The 11253-nt window shown below is 39.8% G+C and overlaps 1 protein-coding gene across 2 annotated transcripts in view; it reads right to left on the reverse strand.

The window, feature by feature from the left end:
• The window catches only part of agbl4 (AGBL carboxypeptidase 4), a 432805-nt gene extending 428066 nt beyond the window's left edge, over nucleotides 1-4739 (reverse strand). For both annotated transcript variants that reach the window (XM_042416279.1, XM_042416278.1), the window contains exons 1-2: nucleotides 4580-4739; nucleotides 4129-4201 (exon numbers count right to left, since the gene is read on the reverse strand). The gene's annotated coding sequence lies outside the window, so the exon portion shown is untranslated. The remainder of the gene's footprint in view (nucleotides 1-4128; nucleotides 4202-4579) is intronic.
• Between the last annotated feature and the right edge of the window lie 6514 nt (nucleotides 4740-11253).

An 11253-nucleotide genomic window follows, 5' to 3' on the forward strand; every position in this document is an offset into this window, starting at 1 on the left:
AAAGTTTATCCATGGCTAATTTGAAGCTTCAGCAGTCTGACTTTATCATATCAAACAGTTATCTCCCAATGTTACAGCCTTTTTAGTGCCAAATTTCCTTCTCCATCTTTTTTGTTTCCCTGGACAGTGTTTCCTTGCTGAGCTCCAGTGGAGGAATAGTAACAGTTTTGAAATGGATTTTTGCATGGAAAAAGGACTGTAGATGATATGATATTATGATGATTATGATGATGATGATGATGATACAATCTTGCCTGTATAACCCAGCCTTTTCATCAGCTATTTCATTTGTATTTAATCTTATTTATTTTCTGTTTCAGCTCCTTTAGTGACCTAAAATGTGTGTTATTGGATTAGTGTACACATAATATTTACATTACTACCTTCTATACTACACTTTATCAACTCATATATAAAGCTAGTTATTGTTATTTGTAATGGCTTGTCATTACATTTTTCTTGTCAGAAATATTTTCTCGATAAATAAGTCAGTCTGTCTATGTTTTGTCTGTCCATATATCTCTCCACTCACTTTCGCATTAACTTGTTTGTTCTTTCTCAGTCCCTTTCTGGCCTCTCCTCCGCTATCTATCCATCAATGCATTCATTTATCTCTGTATAGCAGTTTCTGATGACTAGAATCCAGCACAATGCCTTGCTCAGGCAGGCAAGGTCTATGGATGTGTGATGGAGTGCTCCGCTCAGCAACCTGGCAGCAACGTGAACAAATTGATTTTCTGACAGATTAAAAAAGATTAAACCAGCCATAAAAACAAGCAGGAAAGTGCTTAATGGACCATATGTGCACAATAAGCTTTCATATGTATTCTTTTCCCGCTTCTCCTCAGGCCATCCATCTTATTTACACTGACAGGTCACAGGCCATGCTAACGTGACTGTCATGACGTGCTGGACCGTGTCCTTCATGTTATTTTGTAAAAAAAAACAAAAAAAAAACAAAACAACTGGCATATTCTATAATGCCAACAGTACATAATGACGCAGGTAAATGCATTTTTCACTTTTTTTTTACATGCCTTTTTGTCTGCTCACTGTGAGTCCAGTTGTGTGCATTCATCAGGTTTACATGAATCAATCTGACTGGTCAACAACACATTTCAATCCTATACAACACAGCCACAAAGTTACTATGCCAATGTCTTTACAAACAAGATCTTGCTTTTTATTCCAGCCTTCATCTGCTTTTTAAGATATTTTATGGGTCAGCATTAGGGGTACAAAAATTGGTTCATCACTACAATCACTGATATTCTACAAATGGATCATGGCAGCAAAATCGTTAGCTGATAAGCCACCAGTACATTTTGTACAAGGGATAACGAAATGAGTACTGAATGCATGGTCTCTCCCGTAGTTTGACATCACATAATATGGTGTTAGCTAGCTGAAATGCTGAAGAACATAATCCTCCATGTGATTTAATACCCACCAAGTATAACTATTTGCAGATTTTTACTAAAGGTTTTCTTTCAAGTGAAAACAAAGCAGAAAAATAATATTTTTGACCTTTCTCTTCACATATTCCTGCAAAACAGTTACAGATCCTCTTGGGATTAAATATGGATAAGTCCATTAATGGTATCTTTAAGTCTCTCTAACATCTGAGTCACACTGTCTCTGCTTGCCAGTTAATCAATCTACAACTAATGAATGAATCTACAACTCAGCAACAGTCGATGGTTAAGACATTTTTGTTGCTGTGCAACAAAAACAATCAAGCAACAATACACAACCCCATTAATATACGTGAATGTAAATGAGAAACAATACTAAATATAATAAATGTTTCAAAAGCCTATTCAAGTCACTTGTGGCTATTTTACCTTTTAACAGTCTTTCCTGCAATACACCAAAACCAATCCAAATCTGGATGTCAATCAGGTGTTATCTGGGTTACTATCAGACGCTGCTCCATGTGAGACAGCACTTCCTGTAAATGCTTTACAATAAAAGCCTTCCTGTGTTTTGTTCATTTAAAGATTTCAATGTAAAGCAGCCAAAAAAGTGTTCAGTTCAACAGCAGATCTATATATCAGCCGATTTTGTTACAGCTCTGATTGCAAAAGAGAGGGAATCAGAAAACAGTGAGGCTGTTATCTGTTACATGAAAGCAACATGAAGTATAAGAGTAGATGTGAAAGACAGAAATAGACATTTCTCTCATTTTCAGGCCAGGCATAGAAAAAATGTCAACAGAGTGAAAGGGGGGATGGTTTTAGGATATTTTAGCATGTGAAAAGTACCAAGAACCAACAACTCAAATCAACTCAAACTCAAAGTTGAACAAAATAGCTAAAGTCTTTGTTGGGCTCAGTTTCTGTCAGTAAAGATGAGCTAACGTTAATATTTGGCTCAGCCTCTGACTATGACCTGTGTCTGAAGATGTAATTAACCAGTAATTAGCCAGGCCCAGAGTGTGAATCCCTCATGATTGAGTTCACATTAAGTTTACACAAGTCAAAGGGATTCTGGAGTTCAGTCCGACTACGTTCACTTTTAGGGTCAGAAGAGAAATTAAAGAATACATGTCCTTTTCAAACACATGTCTTTAAATTCCCCGGTTTCCTTGATGCTACTGGTCAAGTGCATTCGGCTCAGAGGCAGCATATGTATTACACCAAAGCTTTCCAGCTGAATGGACATTTCGGTTTCATATTCTGTGATCTTCTCAACCTCTGAGCTGATTTTTCACTATGACAGAATGGACACAAATATCAGCAGGAACCGCAAACCAAGAGTGTTAAACCTCACAATTTATGCACTATTATCTGCTGCTGTTTAATCACTGGATTTACTGCGAAAACACACTGAATAAACAGCTCTCTTGGCCATTTCCTGTAATTGGACCATCAAACATCAGTGCTGCAACAAGACAGCAGACACACAAAGCACAGTTTCTTTGACAAAGCAAGCTCAGCAGGACAATGTGTGACCGCTGGCTTTGAAGCTGGGGCTTATAAACACTTTGGGAGAAAACGTCACCTCCCATGTCATCAAGTGTTTTTCCAGTATATGCATGGAGACATGAAGACAAAATGAAGTTTCGGGGAAAACAATTGCCATTTTTGTCAAATTATTGTACCTTTCAAATAAATTAATAGACTGTGAAAAAAATATGGACATAGTCACCGTGACATAATCCATTGGTTTGCAGACTGCCGTTTTGAAGCCTCGAGTTTAGCGATTTGACCGTTGCCATCTTCGATTTTTGGAGCCAGAAGTGACCATATTTGGATGAGAGGGTGCAGCTGACCCTAGGGCTAGCTGCTAGCTTGATTAGCAATGTGCATTTACAGTCTATTAGCCCTTAACTGTGATAGGGCTAATGCTAATTTTCACTAGCGAAAAACAGGCCTAAAACCATTAAAACAAAATGTACTTACCGGAAAAACTGAACAGCCGACTCCTTAGAGGGTATTTTAGTCCGACTAAACACTGAACTTTGTAGGCAACTAAAATGTTACAATTAACTTTTATGAACTGAAAACACACCATGAAATAGCAGCAGCTACGCCTATACTCTGTGAATCTGCAGTTACGCCATGGTTACGCCATGTAATCAACATTGTTGCTGTGGTGGCAACTTGTCAATCACAAAGTAGCCATGCCGTAAAGCATACACTGCTTTATCATCTATTTTACTCTAAATTGGGCCATAATTTACAAAATGAACATCATACTGTATTGAAGAAGACTTGAAACTACCGATTGAGACCATAGACTCATTAGGAAACAGTTTACTGAGGTAATAAATCAAGTGAGAAGTGGAGTCATTTTCTCATAGACTTCCATACAATCAGACTTCTTTTTGGAGCCTGAGGAGTCGCCTCCTGCTGGCTATCAGAAAGAATTCAGGTTTAAGGCACTTTCTCATTGGCTTCACGTTTCTGTCTGGGAACTACCTGTTTGGCAAAAACCAAGATCTATACATCATACATGCAGTCAACAAACTCTCTGTTGCTACATGCTAACACTTTAGTACAGGCTTACAATATGTTGAGTGTTTGGCAGCTGGAATTTCAAAAGTGCAACACTTGACAATGTTTAGCAGCTCTATAGTTAAATTGACAACTGAATAATTAAGTCTTTTGAGTATGAAACACTCACCCCCTGCAGACTTTAAACAGTTGAGTTGAACTTGGTCTCAGACTGAGCAATCACGACAGCAGACAAAGATGAACTGTAAAAAAGTTTCATAGGTCTATTTTACTGCACCATTTTAAAAGTGTGGAATACACAAAATGTCAATGTAGTAGTGCTGTATACTGCACACAGAAGAAACCACTACTTTACATACTCAAATAAGACTTTTGGCTGACTTATCTGACAATAAAATGATGATCACCTAATTCAAAACTATGTTGGTTCTTCCATGTAGATTTTAACATGATTTCATGGGAATTCCCTGTTATAAAGATTCTTTTGAGATTCAAGTATATTTTTTATATTAATTTGTAAGTATTCAGTAAACATTTATAGGGGAAACAGCTCTAATAAACAAAGTGTGGACCAGTGAGTTAAAGGCAGTTTACTAGTAGAGGTCAATAAACAGGCTTACAGTGATCAATGGGCAGAACTGGCAAACAAATCCAAGGGAGTCTGAGGCAGGAACTAAAAAGCAGACAGCAGGTAATAGACAAGTTTCAGACAGGGTGTGGATTACAGATAAAAGCTAGACCAGTACAGACATTATGCAACACAGACACACTAGCAGCAAAACAAAGGAAACTGGGACTTCATATACTCTGCAGGTTAACAACCAATTGAGAACAGGTGTGCAAGCAGGTGACTGGCAGAGGAGGGAAAACAGTGCAACTAGTGGAGAGGTGAAGTATGACAGGGACTTGGGAAAAACTCCATTAGAGAAGTTGGTACAAGGACAGGAAGGAAATTCTGAGGCTTATAGGAGGACAAAGGAGATCATCAAACAGACACAGGCAGAATCACTGTTAAAATTATAATAATCAATATAATATTAACCAATAACCAAAAGAGAATAGAGATGGGTTTTAGGCATTTTGAATGATTTGTGTCTCAAACTCAAAGTGGGAACTTATCCCAAACGGTGGAAGTAAAGGCTCTACACATAATTATGTTAGAAATAGTTAAACAACCAGCATCAAGAGAGTGTAAAGGATATAATGGAGTAAACATGGAGTGATAAGATTGAATACATAGAGTGGAACCAATCCATTTCAAGTCTTGTAAATCAGAGGGATTTTGAAATTGGCTCAGGCATGTAGGCCTATTAATAGCCAGTGAAAAACCATGACAATAGGTGTAGTACGACCAAAGGTCTTAGATCTAGTAAGAACTCTGGAAGCTGCACTTTGGACCAAATAAAGAATCCCTTGTTGCTTTCATCAGAAGGCAAGAGAAAAGTGCATTTCTAGAAGTTTTAAAAGCATCTACAAGGATTTTGGGATCTGTAACTGATAAATGAGACAGATCCTTGCAGTATTGCATAATTTAAGTTCTTCACCTTAGAATTGATCAGGTTTCATTTGTCCCTCTAACGGTTGGCCATATTTGTATCTTCTAACCAACAAAAATGATGACAAGCTTGAAGATAAAATCAAGGCTTTAAATTGTTCCTTTACAAAATACTGCTGATGGAACTTATCACCAAAAAATCCTGAAAAGAAACTGAAAAAAGCTGAAAGTGATTCAGGGTTGAGTCCCATTTATTCATTGTGAGATTTCAACAGACACAAATGTATTTTTGTTTGAAATAAACCTTTTTTGGAAAACACCACAGCTACTGTATTCTTGACTCCATTCAGCCTGCAGTGAAAAGATGATCTTTTGAAATGAGCCATGGATTACGTGCCATCAATAACAGGTTGCACAAAGTAAGAGATAGGTACCACGCCAGCTTAGAGCAGCACTGCTGACTAGACAGGAGGGTAGAAAGATTAGACGACCTCAATCTAGCGTACATTAAGGCTACAGACTGGGCCTGCAGCCACAGGATGATCTCCCAGCCAGTCTTCCCCTTTGAAATTTTGGCTTTTCAGTCTTTTGCCTTTTCTTCCCCCATCTCTCTCTCTCTCTCTCTCTCTCTCTCTCTCTCTCCATCCTCCTTTCTCCCGATTTCAACTACTCTCTGGGACCTTTTTCCTGACACGAGCCTGGGCAGCTGCAGCCAGCGGAGCAGCCCGACTCGCATCTTGATTCAGTCGCATCTTCACAGATGCCTCCCTGGAACACTGCAAACAGCTATTACATAAAAACTGAGTGACTTACAGGCAAATCCTCTCTACCCCAAAACTGCCAGAGCATACTGCCAAACCACAGAGAGAGAGAGAGAAATGGTGTATTTTGGGCGCAGAGAACTGCAGAATGTCAGCATTTAATCCCTCCCCAGCTCCCCATTTTTTCCTTTTACTTCTTTCTTTTTCACCCTCAGTCCTCAATCCTCCGTCCCCACCCACAGCAGCTCCTCTCATACACACACATTCACACACACAAGTACACTACACAAGAACGCACATCCTTGTTCAGTCTTTATGCTGGAAAAAGCAGCTTGTCAGAACTGCTTCATCCCTTTACTCAAAGTGACTATGTAAACATGTTGTAAAAGGTGTGTGCTCCTGTGTGTGTGTGTGCGTGTGTGTGTGTGGGGGGCGATTGGCTTGCTTTAAAATCTGGCTTCCCAACAGACACCAAATCAGTGTTTGTTGCTTCAGCTTCTGTGTTTTTCTGGATCTTCCTCCAATTCTCACCAGTTCTGGGCAAACAGCATAAAGTGCCACATCTAAGTATGAAGTTGTGTTTGAGCTGCATTCGATATGCATATGTATGTGTGTGTGTGTGTGTATATGTGTGTGTGAGGGGGGTACACTGGAATAAGAACACATAAATTCATAAGGATGGAAAAATTAATGACAACACACTTGTACTTGGTGCAAGAAAGAAAAACACATTCAAAACAAGGCCAGAGAAGCACAAACGCACACACACATACTGTACACACACATCCACGGACATAAAAACACTTAGATCGCACAGAGACAAATTCATATTCACACAAATTCATGCAGACACCTTCCCTGCAACATATGCACACTTATTTTGTATATGCACACACACACTATACACACATAAAGTAGCTTGTGCGAGCTGAACACAGACACTCACGCTGTGTCAGTGATCCCACAGCATCTCTGGCTGGGCTACAGTGTCATCACAGTGTGTGAGCGCCACACTCTGTCACTCTGCCTTGCTGGCAACCAGCCTATCAAAACGCAGCAGCCCACACTTCCTGGTGTGATGGAACTGAGCCTGTTTCTCTCTCTCTCTCTGTGTTTTTTTTTTTTTTTAACTTCCAAAAAGATCCACCGGTTGTAGTCAGGAATAGTCATGCCAGGATTTTTTTTCTCATAGAAGATGCTAATATTCCTAAACACCTTGGTGGCTATTGACTCAGGTGGATTAAAAGTCATTAGAACATGTGGGCTTTTGTGTGTTGAGCTCATTTCTGGCAGGCACACATCAAAACAATGTAATAGGATTTCCTTACAGTGAAATGCAAATTTTAAATCTTTTCCCTTTGAAGTGTTAATTAGTATAGGTAAATAGAATCCATATCACCTACAGTACATGAAGCTATAACAGTTATAAACATTCAGCAAAGTGCTGTCATTGAGTCTTGTATCTAAAGCTGAGTGTTCAATAGAAAATCCCTGACCTTTTGTGTATTTAACCCATATTTGTACTTGAGGATGAACCAGTGGTCGCAAGTTTGAATCCCACAGCAGTTCGTGTGTTCATCGTCAGCTGTTTGTCCCGAGTCCAAAGTCTCCTTGAACAGGTCACTTACCTGCCCACCTACTGTAAGGCACTCTAGATAATAACATCAGCTGCATTGTCTAAAATGTAAAACACAATTTGTCTCTGATGATTTCATTAATTTCTCAGTGCAAGAGATTAAATTGAATTAAGTTCCTGGACTTCAAAACAGGTGCTGTTTTTACTGTAAGTGGTCCCTGAAGGTAACAGTGCCATTACCGGCTGATTCTGTTGGGACAAAAATACTGTTTACCTTCATCCAGGCTCGGCCCGCAAGATCAAAAAAAATTCGGGAACACTGATGTCTCTGTCCTTGACTCTTAAAATGTATTATTCCTGGGTGCTTCCAGCTCGGCTGGGCACTCCATCAAAGACAATTAGCAGCGTAGGTGGGTGTGAAGACACTGAGGGGCCATTTTCTTGTCACTGCACTAGCGACTCCTAATGGTTGGTTAGGGCACCTGTTCAGAGCAAGCTGGAATCTGGGGGTGGTAGTGTATCTCCACTGGTATTACACCTTTTCAGAATTGAACTGCAGACATTTGCCAATATTTTTAAGATGACTTATTTCTACAGTATCTGTATCTGGAGAGAGGAACTCAACATGAACTGCTGGTTTTGCAATGGAAAATATGTTTTGCGGAAGTATTCAGCATCAGTTTCTTAGTCTAAGTCTTAGCAGCAGTCACATTGTGGGATTTAAATTTCTGACACTGACTGGATTTTGACGCAGTCTGTCTCTGGTCACCAAACCTCTAAATTACAGTGGATGTGTCTTAAGGAAGAATCTAAGACCACAGTTTTGGACCGACAACCAATGCTTTCACCACATTTCCCGCACAATTGTCAACTTTTGTCTGGGAGCCTTAAAGAGCACACTACTTCCTGCAGTGACACTGAACTTTGGTACTGTTTGTACTCTAATGTAAATCATACACTGCAGATCTGTACAGTATGAATGTAATTCCTAGGGATGCTGGGCTGATCCAACATGCAGTACCAACCATAGACTGTATATAAAAATGGACATAGTAGGGTGTGACATCACCCATTGGTTTGCATTGGAGCCCAGAGTTGCAGTTTATGGTCGGCACCAGGACCTTCCAAATAAGGAGTTGCGGGGTGTTGCCTTTCACACTCTGGAAACACACCCCACTACCTCAGACTGAAGCGAACACTAGCTTACTGGGAACACTGAGCAGTGCACACTTGGGTTAAAATTACTTTTGCTAAATTGACAGGGTAGGTATTGTAATCAAGTAACATTAAACTAACCAAAATGAGAGCTCTTGTTAGTGTAACTTCTTAACCACAAACGCAGTAGAACTGCCTCTCTGGAGAAAAATCTGTTTATTCTTCAAACTGAAACTCAGAAAGTCTGACTCAGTGCGAGCCACAGAGCCAGGGAGAGCAGCAGGTGAGCAAACTGTCAATCACAGCTGTCAATCAACGCCCACACAGCAGACATCGAAACCTGCTTAGTTTTTAAATCTTATCAACGGAGCAATAATTTCCAAAATGACCACCAGAACACTTATTTGAGGCCTTTAAATCAGCGATTGAGACCATAATAGCTCGTTGAAAAAAATGATTGACTTAGCATTTCTAGAGAGAAGTTGAAGCTTTTTAAATGGGAGTCAGTTGGCGGCTGTCAGTGCTATTGGACTTTAAGGTACTTCCACATTGACTTCAGCCTTAAGTCGTGGTAGTTTCTGCTTGGTGCCAATGCAGGAACAGATGTACCATTTACATGTACAGTATGTAAGGAAAGCAAAGGGTGCCAGTTACATGTTACAGTTACATGAACTTGGGGTTCACGTTCCATCTTAGACCAAAATTATTGAAATAATAACCCATGATGATGATGATCTTATCCCTCTATCCTATGTGAGGGATCCTAACCATAAATTAACCACATGGTTACATTTGTGGATATTGGACAGATAAATGATTACTATTAATAAAAATAATCCAGGGTTTTTCACAGTTGGTATGGAAATCACTATTCAAAATTGTGGGAGAATTAAGGTTACAGAACAAAGAGGCTTTTATAACATTTGCAACTTGCACTCTAAACAACACACACACACACACACACACACACACACACATATATATATATATATATATATATATATATATATATACGCACATACAGATGCATTTATTTACACACACACACACGCACGCACACACACTAGGCGTTCTGTAGTCATGCCTTTCTGTAGGATTCTCCTCTGGGTGCTGCGTCCAAGGTGAGTGTGCTGCCTGGCAGCTCCTGAGGAGTTGGTAGGAAGAGATAGCTGAGCGAAGCTATTAAAATACGGGCAGGAATTTCCCTTATCTCTCCCACCGAGGCAGCTCGCACCGCTTTGTGCTATTATGGAGATAAAATGCACAGAGGCTTGGAATGAGGGAGGGAAGGAGGGAGGAAGAGGAGGGGAGGGCGAGGTTGGGGAGGGAAGGCGTAAGAACGTCAGATTTATGGAGCTAGGGAAGCTTAAGGTTATTAAATCGGAAGATTACTCGACTGCGAAATTGTTGAAGTTTTTACGAGAAGTTGAGGGATTTAGGCTGGTATTAAACAGCAAAGCATTAGGAGGCCAGACATTATTCACAATTTATTTTTACCCCTTTTCTTCTATTCTGCTCACCCTTTTCTTTATTCCTCCAGTCTTTCTTCTCCCTCCTTTCATCAAGCTCACTGACAATATCGAGCTCCTCCTAAATTCTTATTCAGAGGCGCATCTGCACCTCCAGTTTCTCCCCCACTCACAACAGCAGAAGATGAGAGGAGCAAAAGAGAAAGAGCAAGAGTCAAAGAGAAAGAAAGAGATACAGCAAGAGAAAGAGGGACATGCTCTGACTGAGAGGATAGGCTTGTCATCCCGTGTTTCAGCACTGACACCACTCACAGTGTGAGGAAATGCACACTTCTATCGAGGACATTCATCTGTCAACTGTTTAGAGGGGAGATAGTGAGAGTTTGAGGGAGAGGTGACTGTAAAAGCGAGAAAAAAAGCTTATATTTTACATTAGGATTTGAATAGTATGAGCTTACCTTCACCTACATGTTTACCAGGCTAATGCTTTGTGCAACAAAGGCAAAATGTTTTCATCGTGATGTGAGTGTTAACTGTTGTGACATTGGATATATCTTTGGAGTAGATGAATGGCAACACTTCCCCATCAGTTTGTTGAGGAAGAGCAGTAAACTAAAAAGGTTTTCAAAGACTGACAAAGCAGACACCCACTCACAAATATGTTGTTATGCCTACTCTTACAACATAATACATCTTAATACATCCAGATATGTTTGTTTACTCTTTCAAATGGTAGTGGACTTAAAAATATTAACCAGAGTCCTTGGTTTACAAACAAATCACTTTTACAGACACGGTCTTCTATATAGATGTTGAATGGTGAACAACAGAGTGAGAC

The sequence above is a fragment of the Thunnus maccoyii genome, chromosome 7 (genome assembly GCF_910596095.1).
Source record: "Thunnus maccoyii chromosome 7, fThuMac1.1, whole genome shotgun sequence".
Taxonomy (NCBI): domain Eukaryota; kingdom Metazoa; phylum Chordata; class Actinopteri; order Scombriformes; family Scombridae; genus Thunnus; species Thunnus maccoyii.